Genomic DNA, 11,162 nt, shown 5'->3' on the forward strand with positions numbered 1-11,162 from the left:
AGACCTGGTCGGATGGGGGAGGAACTTGGACTTCCCACAGAGCAGGGAACCCTTACTGCTCTTCGGACAGGAGAGGGAGGGAGAGTGGAGGGGGGAGGGGGGTAAATGGGAGGCGGGGAGGAGGCAGAAATTTTTAATAAACTAAAGAAAGAAAGAAAGAAAGAAAGAAAGAAAGAAAGAAAGAAAGAAAGAAAGAAAGAAGATAACCTATTTATTCATAGTTTATACCTGTGAGTGCTGTATTCTCCCAAACTGAAGTTAGAGGCAGCTGTGAGCGGTCATGTGGGTGTTGAGAACCAAATGTGAGTCCTCTGAGAGAGTATCACGTGTTCTTACCGACTGAGCCATCTTTCCAGGCACAACTATTAAGCTTTCTACAACACCATAGGTTTTTTTCATTTGGTTCCATGATGGAAGGCCTTCCCAGACCCACCTAATATATATAATCCAAGAAGCCTTCACATAACCTCCAGGAAGAACCTTCATCATTGTGACATCCCAAGATGAGGTTACTTGTCAATCTCACCCAGAGTTTATGCACAGGGCTCTCTTGTCTGAAGAGGGAGTGCTTCCAGGGATAAGGGCTTGAGGGGAGAAACTGTCTTATTTTTTTCTCTTCTGCCTAATATAATAAAAATATATTTTTTTATTTAGAGTCAGTGAATTTTCATCCTATTTCAGATAAACATTTAGTGATATTTTAAGGGCTTCTGGAAACTATTCTGATGCATTGTTTACTTGGTTCTTGACATTCTCCACGTGGCGAGGCAGGTGTTTTCAGCACTCTTTCCTTTATATCAACATTCAAATGAAAATGTTCTGGATGGACGTGGGCATGGTAATGACACATTTACTTGGCACTGAGAACATTCTTAATGCCCCTGACACTTGAGATAGAATGGTCAGTACGTGTTATATAATCCACTGGAAGAAGAAAAGAAAGACAAGGACTTAGTCTTTATCTTTAAGGAGTAGGCATGTGATGGCCTGATGGGAAGTGAGGAAGGAGGGGAAAACAGCCACAGAAAGCTGTGTACAAGCAAGATGCTGCCTGATCAAACAAGAGACTACTCTTCAACCACGGCAGAGGGTCAAGGTGTGGAAAATGGAGCTATGCTCCGCTTTCCTGACTTTGGTTTGGGCTTAATGAGAAAGTCTTGACTTTTGGTTTTGATATTGTTTCTGAGAATTGTTAATTTCGAACTTTTCCCTGGCCATGATTTTATCAAGATCCACCTAGGCTTAGGCCTGAATCCCCATAAAGTTACCGTCACTTGCAACATTCTACTGAAAATACATATACTTCTCTAACAGTTGAAAGAGAGATTTTTTTTGAGAGAGAGACTCGGTTCCACTTTATTTCCAGATGACAGTGAGTCCTTGAGGGTTAGCATTTTAGGTGTGGTCACAGACACGGAGTAGAAAGGGCAAGAGGGATTAATTAAGAAATGTGCTGGCTCTTAGCGCCAGAGTCCTTTGATACTGAGTCCTGTGTAACCAACACGATGAGAAAAGCACGCTCACATTCACAAACTGCATTTCCTGTGAGTTGAATAAAGAAGCTTCATTGAGTGCAGGATTCTATCTTGTCACACTGGCTCTGTGCTGGAGGAATGGGCCAGGCTGTGTGCAGCACAAGCTTGGTTTCTCGGAACAGGAGGTGGGGGGGGGGGGGGGGGGGGGGGGGGGGGGGGGGGGGGGGCGGGGATCTTTGCATATGTGTGGCATCTAAAGGTACTGTCCACTGAGTTAGTTCGCAGTGTGGCTGCTGAGCCCCGTCTGCCAGTGTGCACTGCGGCTTCCCCCATGAAGATCTGCTTCTGTGCCGAGTGGAAAAGGTGGCAGTAAAGACTCCAGACTCTTCAGGCTCCAACAGCTGTGCTCCAGAAACCGCCAAGGAACCTGTGTTGCTGGCATGCCCAGCAGCCACACTCCTGTGCATTTGGGGCCTGTGTACGCCGTGGTGACTGTAGCTGTCTCAGGGCAGCGTCTCCATACTGGATGCCAGAGCCCATTCTCTCCGGGTCCAGTTTACCTGATTCGATTTTGTTAAGTATTTTCCTTGCACACTGCATGAACGCCTCTTCAACATCCTCACCAGTCAGTGCCCTCGTTTCCAGGAACATCAGCTCTGGAGGCTTCAAGGAAGGTGACTTCACGGTCAGTATCCAGGTCCTTCTTGTTCCCGCAGAGGATGATGACAATGTTCTGACTCTCCAGCATTCTGGCATCTGTTAACCAATTAGTAAGCGCATTGTAGGTTTCTCAGCTGGTGATGTCGTAGATTAGAAGAGCCCCAGCTGCACCTCTGTAGTAGCTTCTTGTCACAAACGACCGACATTTATTATTTTTGAGCCAAACTCCATTCCTATGGTATGATTTGAGTCATCTTTGAATTTTTTCTCAATGAACTGATGAAACAAGCAAGATTTGCCGGTTCCCGCATTTCCAATAACCAAGAATTTAAACAAGAAATCGTAAGTCTCGGACATGGCGATCTGTGCCGTCCTGACGCCACACTTCTGCGTGGTCTGGTCTGTCCCCCAGTCTCTGCAGAGCGAGGGGGAACCGAGCGTGGAGGGCCAGGTACAGACCCACTGCAAGCCGCCCACCGGCGGGACTCTGAAAGAGAGAATTTACAGTTGTTGGCTCCTAGATTTCTCAGAAAGTATCTTAGTTTATGGCGCACTGGCCTGCTCCTCCCCAATACCGTTGTGTGTTATTTGTCAACCAGTTTGTAATGCCAAGATTTAGAAAACTGGGTCATCTCGTAATTGTCTTTGTTTCTTGTACTGCCTGTCTCTTGTGGTTTTCTTCCTATTTTCCCTTAATCACATGCCACTCTCCTTCTCAAAGATAAAGTTCCAATTTCCATTGCCTTCTGATCTTCACCAATCACTGAAAATATAGTCTGCATGACTCAGGACATTTGTCTTGGGGCTTTTAGTCAGCTGGGATGGAGAAATGTAGATCATATTTCAGAAAATGTATTCTGCAGAGTACTGATGGGATCTCTTGAAAAGTTTAGTCTGTTATTAGATAAGCTGAAAGGTACTTAATTAAATCACATTTTTTTCTGTGCAACATTGGCACAGTAAGTTCCATCAAGCCGAAATTGTTACTGTGTCCCCTGTGCCTAGAAGAAAGTCGGATACTTGAGATGTACTGATTATTCCTTAAGACAGTAATTTTTCAGAAAGACAATTATCACATGTACTCACTCATAGGTGTTTTTTAAACATAAAGCCAAGAAAACCAGCCCTCAAACCACAATCCCGGAGAACTTAGGCAACAATGAGGACACTAAGAGAGACTTACATGGATCTAATCTACATGGGAAGTAGAAAAAGAGAAGATCTCCTGAGTAAATTGGAAGCAGGGGACCTTCGGGGAGGGTTGAAGGGAGAGGGGAGAGGCAGGGAGGGGAGCAGAGAAAACTGTAGAGCGCAATAAAAATCAATTTTAAAAAATAGCAAATTTTAGAATCTTTATCAACATTGAACCTATTATAAATGTCCAAGAAAGGAATGCTGTGTGTAATGCGACAGCTGCTCTTACGTCAACTTGACAAAAGCTGGAGTCATCTGAGAGGAGGGACACCAGTCTGTACGGCATTTTCTTATTAGTGATTGATGGGGAGGGCTCAGTACATTATGGGTGGGGCCAACCCAGGGCTGGTGGTCCTGGGAGGCTAAGCAAACTTGCAAGCAGTACCCCTCTATGACCTTTACATCAGCTGCCACCTCTGGGCTCCTGCCCCGCCTGAGTTTCTACCTCGACTGCCTTCGCTGACGACTGTGATGTGAGTGAAACAGACCCTTTCCTCCCAAGGTGCTTTCGGCCGTGGTTGTTTCAGCACAGCAATAGAAGCCCTAAGTAAAGCACATAATCTTTCCCTTTTTCCTTCTCCCAGGACACATGGCAAGATCAATGTTTGTCAGCTCTCACTAAATTAATGTTGAAGCCTCTTCTGTACTAATTGAGTCTTTTGTTATATTTATTATAAAACACTTTAAGGGAGAAAGAAATTAAAAATATTTGGAGCCATTAGTAATATTTCCTTATCTGAATAATGAAATGACCTGTGTTAAAATATTTTGACATATGTGAACCATCACCACAAACTCATATTAGCTTGTGAGGGACCGAAAAGGACCCTCAGGTCTGGCAGGCTGATTCTTCCCCCCACCCCCACCCCCACCCCCACCCCCCCCGCGCCTTTCTGCTTGGGATAGCCTGCATGAGTTAACAGCATGTACTTATCCTAAGCACATGTTATGGTCAACCATGCAACTGACAGATCCTCCCTCTGATGGTATTTACAGCCCACTTCCCCTTTGGCCTAGGGCTCAGTAGTTTTCCACCCTCCTCTAGCCTTACCTTTACCTACCAGATCTACCCTATAAAAAACGAGACCCTGCTTGCAATAAACAGAAACTTGACGCATCTCAGACTGACTCTGTCCTTCTTTATGCGCTTGGTTCCCTTTCCCTTCCCCCCATTATTCCTAGGTGATGCCTCCTCGAGACCCATAAATAACCTGGCCTGCTGGACGGGTCATTAGCTTAATAATCTATAAATAATGCTTAGAAATATAAAGAGCTGGTTTTTCAGAGAAATATTTGGAATGAGCATTAAAAGAAAACATTCCATTTTTTTAGAGAGTGAACTAGTGACCCAATTATATTCTCTCATTTTCTCCTAGTTAGATGGAAATGTGGTACTCTCCCTGCCAGCTAAACATGAACCTTTGTTCTGTTCACAGTCTCTTGTGTTCTCTCACTCCTCATATCCCTTCTGACACATTTTTGTAAGTGCCACAACTGTCTTGCAGAAGCAAATTTCCATGTCGGCTCTTATTATGAGGAATCTCTGTGCAAGGACTTATGACCATATTTCATCCGTCTAGGCCCTCCATGAGGACTTCAGTGTATCCATTTCCTCTGCCTTGCAAACCCCCGGCCTCCTTCCCTTTCTGTCTGGCTGATTTCCCCTGTCCTTGAGGACACAATCTGAACACTATTCCTCTTTCATAGTCTCTATTCTTCACTCAAAACACTCAAGGTTCAGAAGAGCTTGTGACTTTAGGGTTTTCTTAGAGACATCTGTCTTTACTTCTTTGCAGAGATCCACTCAGGAATCAGTGCACAGAACCTCAATATGAGAAAACATTGATGGGAAAGAAGAATAGCAATGATCCAGAAATAATGTGATGGATGTCAGTAGTTCCTAAATATCACAGTGCTTGCATCATGTCCGAAGGACAAAAGGAAGCTATGCGTTGTTATTTTTAGAATTTGCTTTCCGTGTTCTGAGACGATCTCTTCCCTTTTCCTAAGCCTTCCCCCTCCCCTTATACTCCACAGCAGTAAAGCATGAAGAAAGCTCAGAAAACCTCTGACCACAAGTTTTTACAAGAACCCTGTAAAATCTTTCTATTTGTGTGTATTGGCTGGTTTTGTGTGTTAACTTGCCCAAGCTAGAGTCATCACACAGGAAGGAGCCTCAGTTGAGGAAATGCCTCCATGAGATCCCGCTGTAAGGCATTTTCTCAATTACCAATGGGGGAACGCCCAGCCCATGGTGCATGGTGCCATCCCTGGGTTTATGGTCCTAGGTTCTATAAGAAAGAAGACTGAGCAAGCCATGGGAAGCAAAGCAGTAAACAGCAACCCCCCTCCCCATGGCCTCTGCATCAGCTCCTGCCTCCAAGACCCTTCCCTGTTTGAGTTCCTGTTCTGACTTCCTTCAGGGATGGACTTTGATTTGGAAGTGTAAGCCAAAAAACCCTTTCCTCCTCCACTTTGCTTTTTGATCATGGTGTTTCACCAAATCAATAGAACCCCTAACTTGTTGCACAATTAATTAAAACCCAGAGGCAGATATTGTGGTTCATCCTCCAATTCAGAAAAGCAAAACAGCCAGCCACTGGCTCTTACCTCTACCTCAGTCTGAAATGGCAATCCTGCTTCCAGAAATCTCAGAATGAGACTGTGTCTGAGAGCTGTCTCCTCCCATCTTATTTATATTCCTCTTCAGAGGTGAGATTAAAGGCGTGCACCACTGCTGCCCTGTTTCTCTGGCAAACAAGCAAGGCTACTGGGGTTAAAGGTGTGTGTCCCCACTGCCTGGGCTGTGGGGCTGACCAGTGGCAGTGGGACTGTTTTACTCTCTGATCTTCAGGCGAGTTTTATTTATTAAAATACAAATGAAATATCACTACACTAACTAAGACAATGTGGGTGTGGGGTTTTTTTGAGGATAGAATATAGAAAAAAGATAAGGAAATACAGAGAATTTTATTTTCTCTGCCAATATTTAGCATGCAAATATCAGGAAGGACCTAAGGAAACATGGAAGGTTGCCTGGTTCTTGTCTTTGTTTTTGGCTGTGTTCAAGAATGTGATGAGTCATGAACACATGAATTTTAGACTGATTCTTCAACTTGTTACACACACCAATGGTCAAAACTAATCAAAGGACCCCGATTAACACAAAACAACTGGGAACCAAGAGAATTTTGTGTATGAATATGTCCTAAAATGTTTACTCTGAAGTCCTATCTCCCTATATAAAGACAATATTGGAGCATTAAAAAGATGGGAGAACTTTGTCACAAGATCTGAAGATGCATTCTAACTTATAAAAGATCTGGCACACCCAAACCTAGATTGGTGTGAGCCAAAATCAAGTATCATACTGATTTGACAAAGAGCCTTCAAAATGATCTGGAAGACCAGGATAAATTTATAATTCTTAACTTACAACTGATATGAAAAATGACATTGCAAGGGCCTGCTTCTGTCACTTTCCCTACCCATCTCTTTCTACCATTGGCTTCTTCCCACATACTAAGGAATCTTAGTGTTGTTTAAACATTACCCTAACTTACACATCCAGCTCTATCCATAGCCCTTCCTGCCCCTACTTCATCCCATTCCTTTTGTAAACTGCTATTACATGGCTACTCGGAGTTCTAGGAATGTACATTCCACAACTGTTCTTTATCTTTGAAGGATAGATACAAGGAAGAGGCCCCACAAGTCTGAAAGCACATAAGCCCAGAACTCTATAAAGATTTAGCCAGTTTGTAACCACTTGGTACAGGCAGACTTTTCTTTCCCACCTGCCAGCACCCAAAATACTGACATGGAGACTGAATATTAGTTATAAATGCTTGGTCCATAGCTCAGGTTTATCACTAACTAGCTATTACAACTTAAAATAACCCATTTATAGTAATCTACATTCTGCCAGGTGGCGTTACCTCTCTTTTCTCTTGTACCTCCTGTTTCCTTCCATGTCTGTCTGGCGACTCCTCTGACTTTGCACTTCTTTTTCCCAGTGTCCTTAGTCTGGTTCTCCTGTCTAACTGTATCCTGTCCAGCTATTAGCCAGTCAGCTTCTTTATTAAACCATCCACAGTGGAATTTATACAGTGTACAGAAGAATTAGGGCCCTGCTAACTCTTCACCAGGAAAGGATACAGCCAAGGGAAGTTCCAGCTGACCACATTGGTCCTGGGGTCCTTGGTAACTACACATGTTCCTCACACCCCAACATGCCCATCAAACTTCTGGATATTTTGGTTGTTGGTCCTCTTCTTTCCCCATCCTCACAAGAAGAATCTAATGAGATATTGCTTTGAGGATATCTGGGCTCAGCCTGTATGGCCTCTACACATTCTGAAGACTAACCCAGTGAAAATAGGACACTGGAAACTAAAGATCTTGTCCAGTCTAGATCAGCTGTCTAGGCAATAGCTACGAGCAACCAGGGAATGAGGTACAGACAGGAGGAAAGGATGCATTTTCATCACAGGGTTGGAATCTTCTAGGGTTTTATCTTTGAACCAGAATTTATAACTGTTACTTTTTTTTGATAAATGCTAAAGGTAAAAAAAAAATGGAGTCTATTTTAATCAAGCATGCTAGAAGAAAGGTTGCATACTTGCTAGAAAGAGTATTGCAATGTACTGTCATAGTAAAATGATCAAAGAGTACAGCCATAGATGTACAGATAATCATGTTTTTAAAGGTGCAGGACAGTGTTTCAATCCATTTGTAAGAGATGTATTAGTTCTTTGTCATGTGGCTGTGACCAATCCCTGATAAGAAAAAAAAAAAGGAAGAAGTGTTGTTTCGAATCACAGTTTAAAGAGATACAGTCCATCATGATGGGGAAGACACAGTGGCAGAGGTGTGCAGTAACTGGCCACACTGAGTTCACCATCAACAATAGCATGCCCATAAAATGGGACCAGTCTATAAAACCTCAAGGCGGGTCTCAGTGACCCACTTCCTCTATCTCCAACAATTTTCCAAAGCAGAGCTACTAGCTGGGGACCAAGTATTCAAACACACGAACCTGTGGATGACATTTTACATTCAAACCACCAGAGGCACCTGGAAATCGAGAAAACAGAACAAAAATGTGAACACAGCTATTACCTCATCCATTGCCACTAGCTTCTGTAGAATAATAATTAGCTGTGTTAGAGCAATACAGTATTCCAGATGCTTGCTCTACATAGATTATCTAAGCAAGGTTCTTCATTGGCATTTGCAAGATGGAGCATGTGCCTAGTTCTTGATGGAGCCAGTGATACTAGAGAAACACAGGTTCTGTCTTTAGGCTTTTTGCCTCATTGATAAAAGAACTTAAGAATAGACTCAAACCCAAAGCACGAGATAATTTTATTAGAGCATAAGAGAAAAATGCCCTAGGGAAGGCAAACTGCATGTCCCAGCAGCTGCCCAGAGGAGTGAAATGAAGGAGAAAAGGGGGAAAGACATGCCATTTGAGTTAAGCTGGCACAGAGGACAGCCACATGGGGGAAGGAAGGGCTTCAGAGATGCAATGAGGGAGCCCAAATTACCAGAATAAGATAGTTGAGTTCTAGCTAGTGTCTGAAAGAAAGAGACAGAACAAAGAAAAGTTCCAGAAAAGTGGACAGACACAACAAACCTCATGGCAGCTTATAGGAACCGCTCTAAAGGGCAGGAATTCTGGGAAGGAAAAGCATATTACCTCATTAAAGGATGAATTATTCCTTCCTCTTTAGCATGACTTAAGGTTAAGCTACCTTCTAGAGGTGCTCCCCCTTCCTGAGTGGGGTAATCTTTAGTCAAGCCATTGGCCCTGCCCACTGAAATGTTAATTTTCCACTCAGACTAGTGATTTCACCCTCTTGAGCAGAGGAAACGTCTTCCCTTAATGGGCTTTTATGGCTGCTGTAACTCAGGCCAGGCAGCATTTCTCAGAATTTCTCTAGAACTTCCATACCAGCTACCCAGCCCTTCTACCCTCTGAATCCACACTGTGCACAGAAAGAAAAGGCTGCAAGTTTTATGGCCTCAGATGATTGTTCTTAATCTTTATCATCATTTCTAAAATAAGGACAATAATACCTCTCTCTTAGTACTCTTCAAGCAACCAGAAGGAAGGAGTTGTAGAAAGTACTCAGATTAATGACATAACCCAGAATTTAGTAAGTGTGAATTCCTTCCTTTCCTATGTCCTCTTTCTTGCTCTGCCTGGCTACTTTGCCTTCTCTCTTCCACTTGGACCTGCAAGAGCAGGATAATATCACTTCTCCTTTTGGCATGTGTACAAACCAAATGCCTCCCTCTCCCGTCTAAAGAGCTTCCACTGTGACGATCACCAGGTTGCTGGCTTTGTTTGTTTTTGTACAGCACCACGTCTTCCTTTCTGAGCAGGGTGTAACTTTCGATTTATGCAAATGAAAGCAGAAGCCTCTCCCGGGTCATCGCCACTCTGTCATCACCCCTGGAAATGTCCTTTTTGCCGAAGTCAGCAGTTCTGGATTGACAAAGAGGGAGTCTTCTCCTAGGGACCTTCGCAGTTCGGTTCCCGGGCAGGCGGTTTACAGGCTGGCATTTGGTTATTCTGGATTGCTTTCTGTGTGCTGCCACTGTGAGCCGCCTGATATTCTAGATGGGTCCAAAATACAAGAAGTCAGGTATTGGCACACATCTAGAGGGTCTGCTTCCTTGCTCAAGAATGAGCCAGTTCATTCTTTGTTTAAGGTAGCCAAGACTAAGTGCCTTGGGGGGGGGGGGGAAGGGTGTCACTTTATTCCGTAAACATCAATTAAACAAAAGTGAACAGAAACATAGATTTCCTTCCTAGGGCTGACTCCATTCTGATGTGGATTCAAAAAAAAAAAAAAAAAAAAACAAAGTCTGCAGGCCCTGCCCCTCCTACTGAGCACTAAAGCCAGTTGTTCCAACGGACGGAAAATCCCCTCTGACTGTTCTGCCCGCCAGAGAGATTCCTCCTGGGCTGGCCCGAGTTGTTTGCACCACTGTCGCTCCCAGCCCCGGTTGCATCATTGAGAAGCGGAAGCCCCAGAAGAATCTTATCTCAGACAATCTTCCTGCCAATACTAACAGGGCTTTTAAAACCGAAACCAACCATCTGCTTCCCCGGCTTGCTGCATTCCAAGGGAGCCACAGCTGCTTGCTCCCTCAGCCAAGCGAAAGAAGGAGCTTAGGTCTCAACCACGACAGACAATTCCCTCCTGTGGGGCTTTTGGAACTCCAGATGCCCCCTCAAACTTGTTGACTTGACATGTCCTAAATTTTCCCAACTTCCTAAGCCTTCAGCAGCCACATGAGGACCCACCTCCCTGTTACTCAAGGGTACTCGTGAGGTCTGGTTCCTGGACCTGGAATTGAGGGCCTAGATGATTCTAACACCTGCAGCCTCCACAGCTGACAGGGCCCAGCCTGGGAAGGATAGCTAAGAGACACGGCAAGCTTGCAGTCATCTGAGCACAGAAGGCAACTGCAGTGAGCAACCATGAGACCTGAGCTGACTCAGGGCCTTCCTTTTCCTTCATCTCTTCCTTCCCGGAACTCAGATTATCTTAAAAATCTTTGCTGCTCCTGAATAGTAAAGCTTCCCACTCCTTCCCCTTTCCTTGCCTCCCCTCATAGTCATTCCTAAAAATAAAGCCTGATTTCCTCTGTTACTGCACCCCTGCCCTGTCCCTCCTTGGTAGTCCCTGTGGCAAGTGAGCAAACACCTTTGACTCCATGCTGTATAATCAGCCCGACTTCTCCCTTCACTATGTCCCCAGAATATGAGGTAACAGAGGCAAGAGGACTTGGGAAGGGAAAGCTCCTCAACCCCCCTCT

General features: G+C 44.3%; 1 pseudogene; it reads right to left on the reverse strand.

The window, feature by feature from the left end:
• Positions 1 to 1,862: 1,862 nt before the first annotated feature.
• Positions 1,863 to 2,498, reverse strand: LOC119827126 (annotated as a pseudogene).
• Between the last annotated feature and the right edge of the window lie 8,664 nt (positions 2,499 to 11,162).

This window comes from Arvicola amphibius, chromosome 12 (genome assembly GCF_903992535.2).
Source record: "Arvicola amphibius chromosome 12, mArvAmp1.2, whole genome shotgun sequence".
NCBI lineage: Eukaryota > Metazoa > Chordata > Mammalia > Rodentia > Cricetidae > Arvicola > Arvicola amphibius.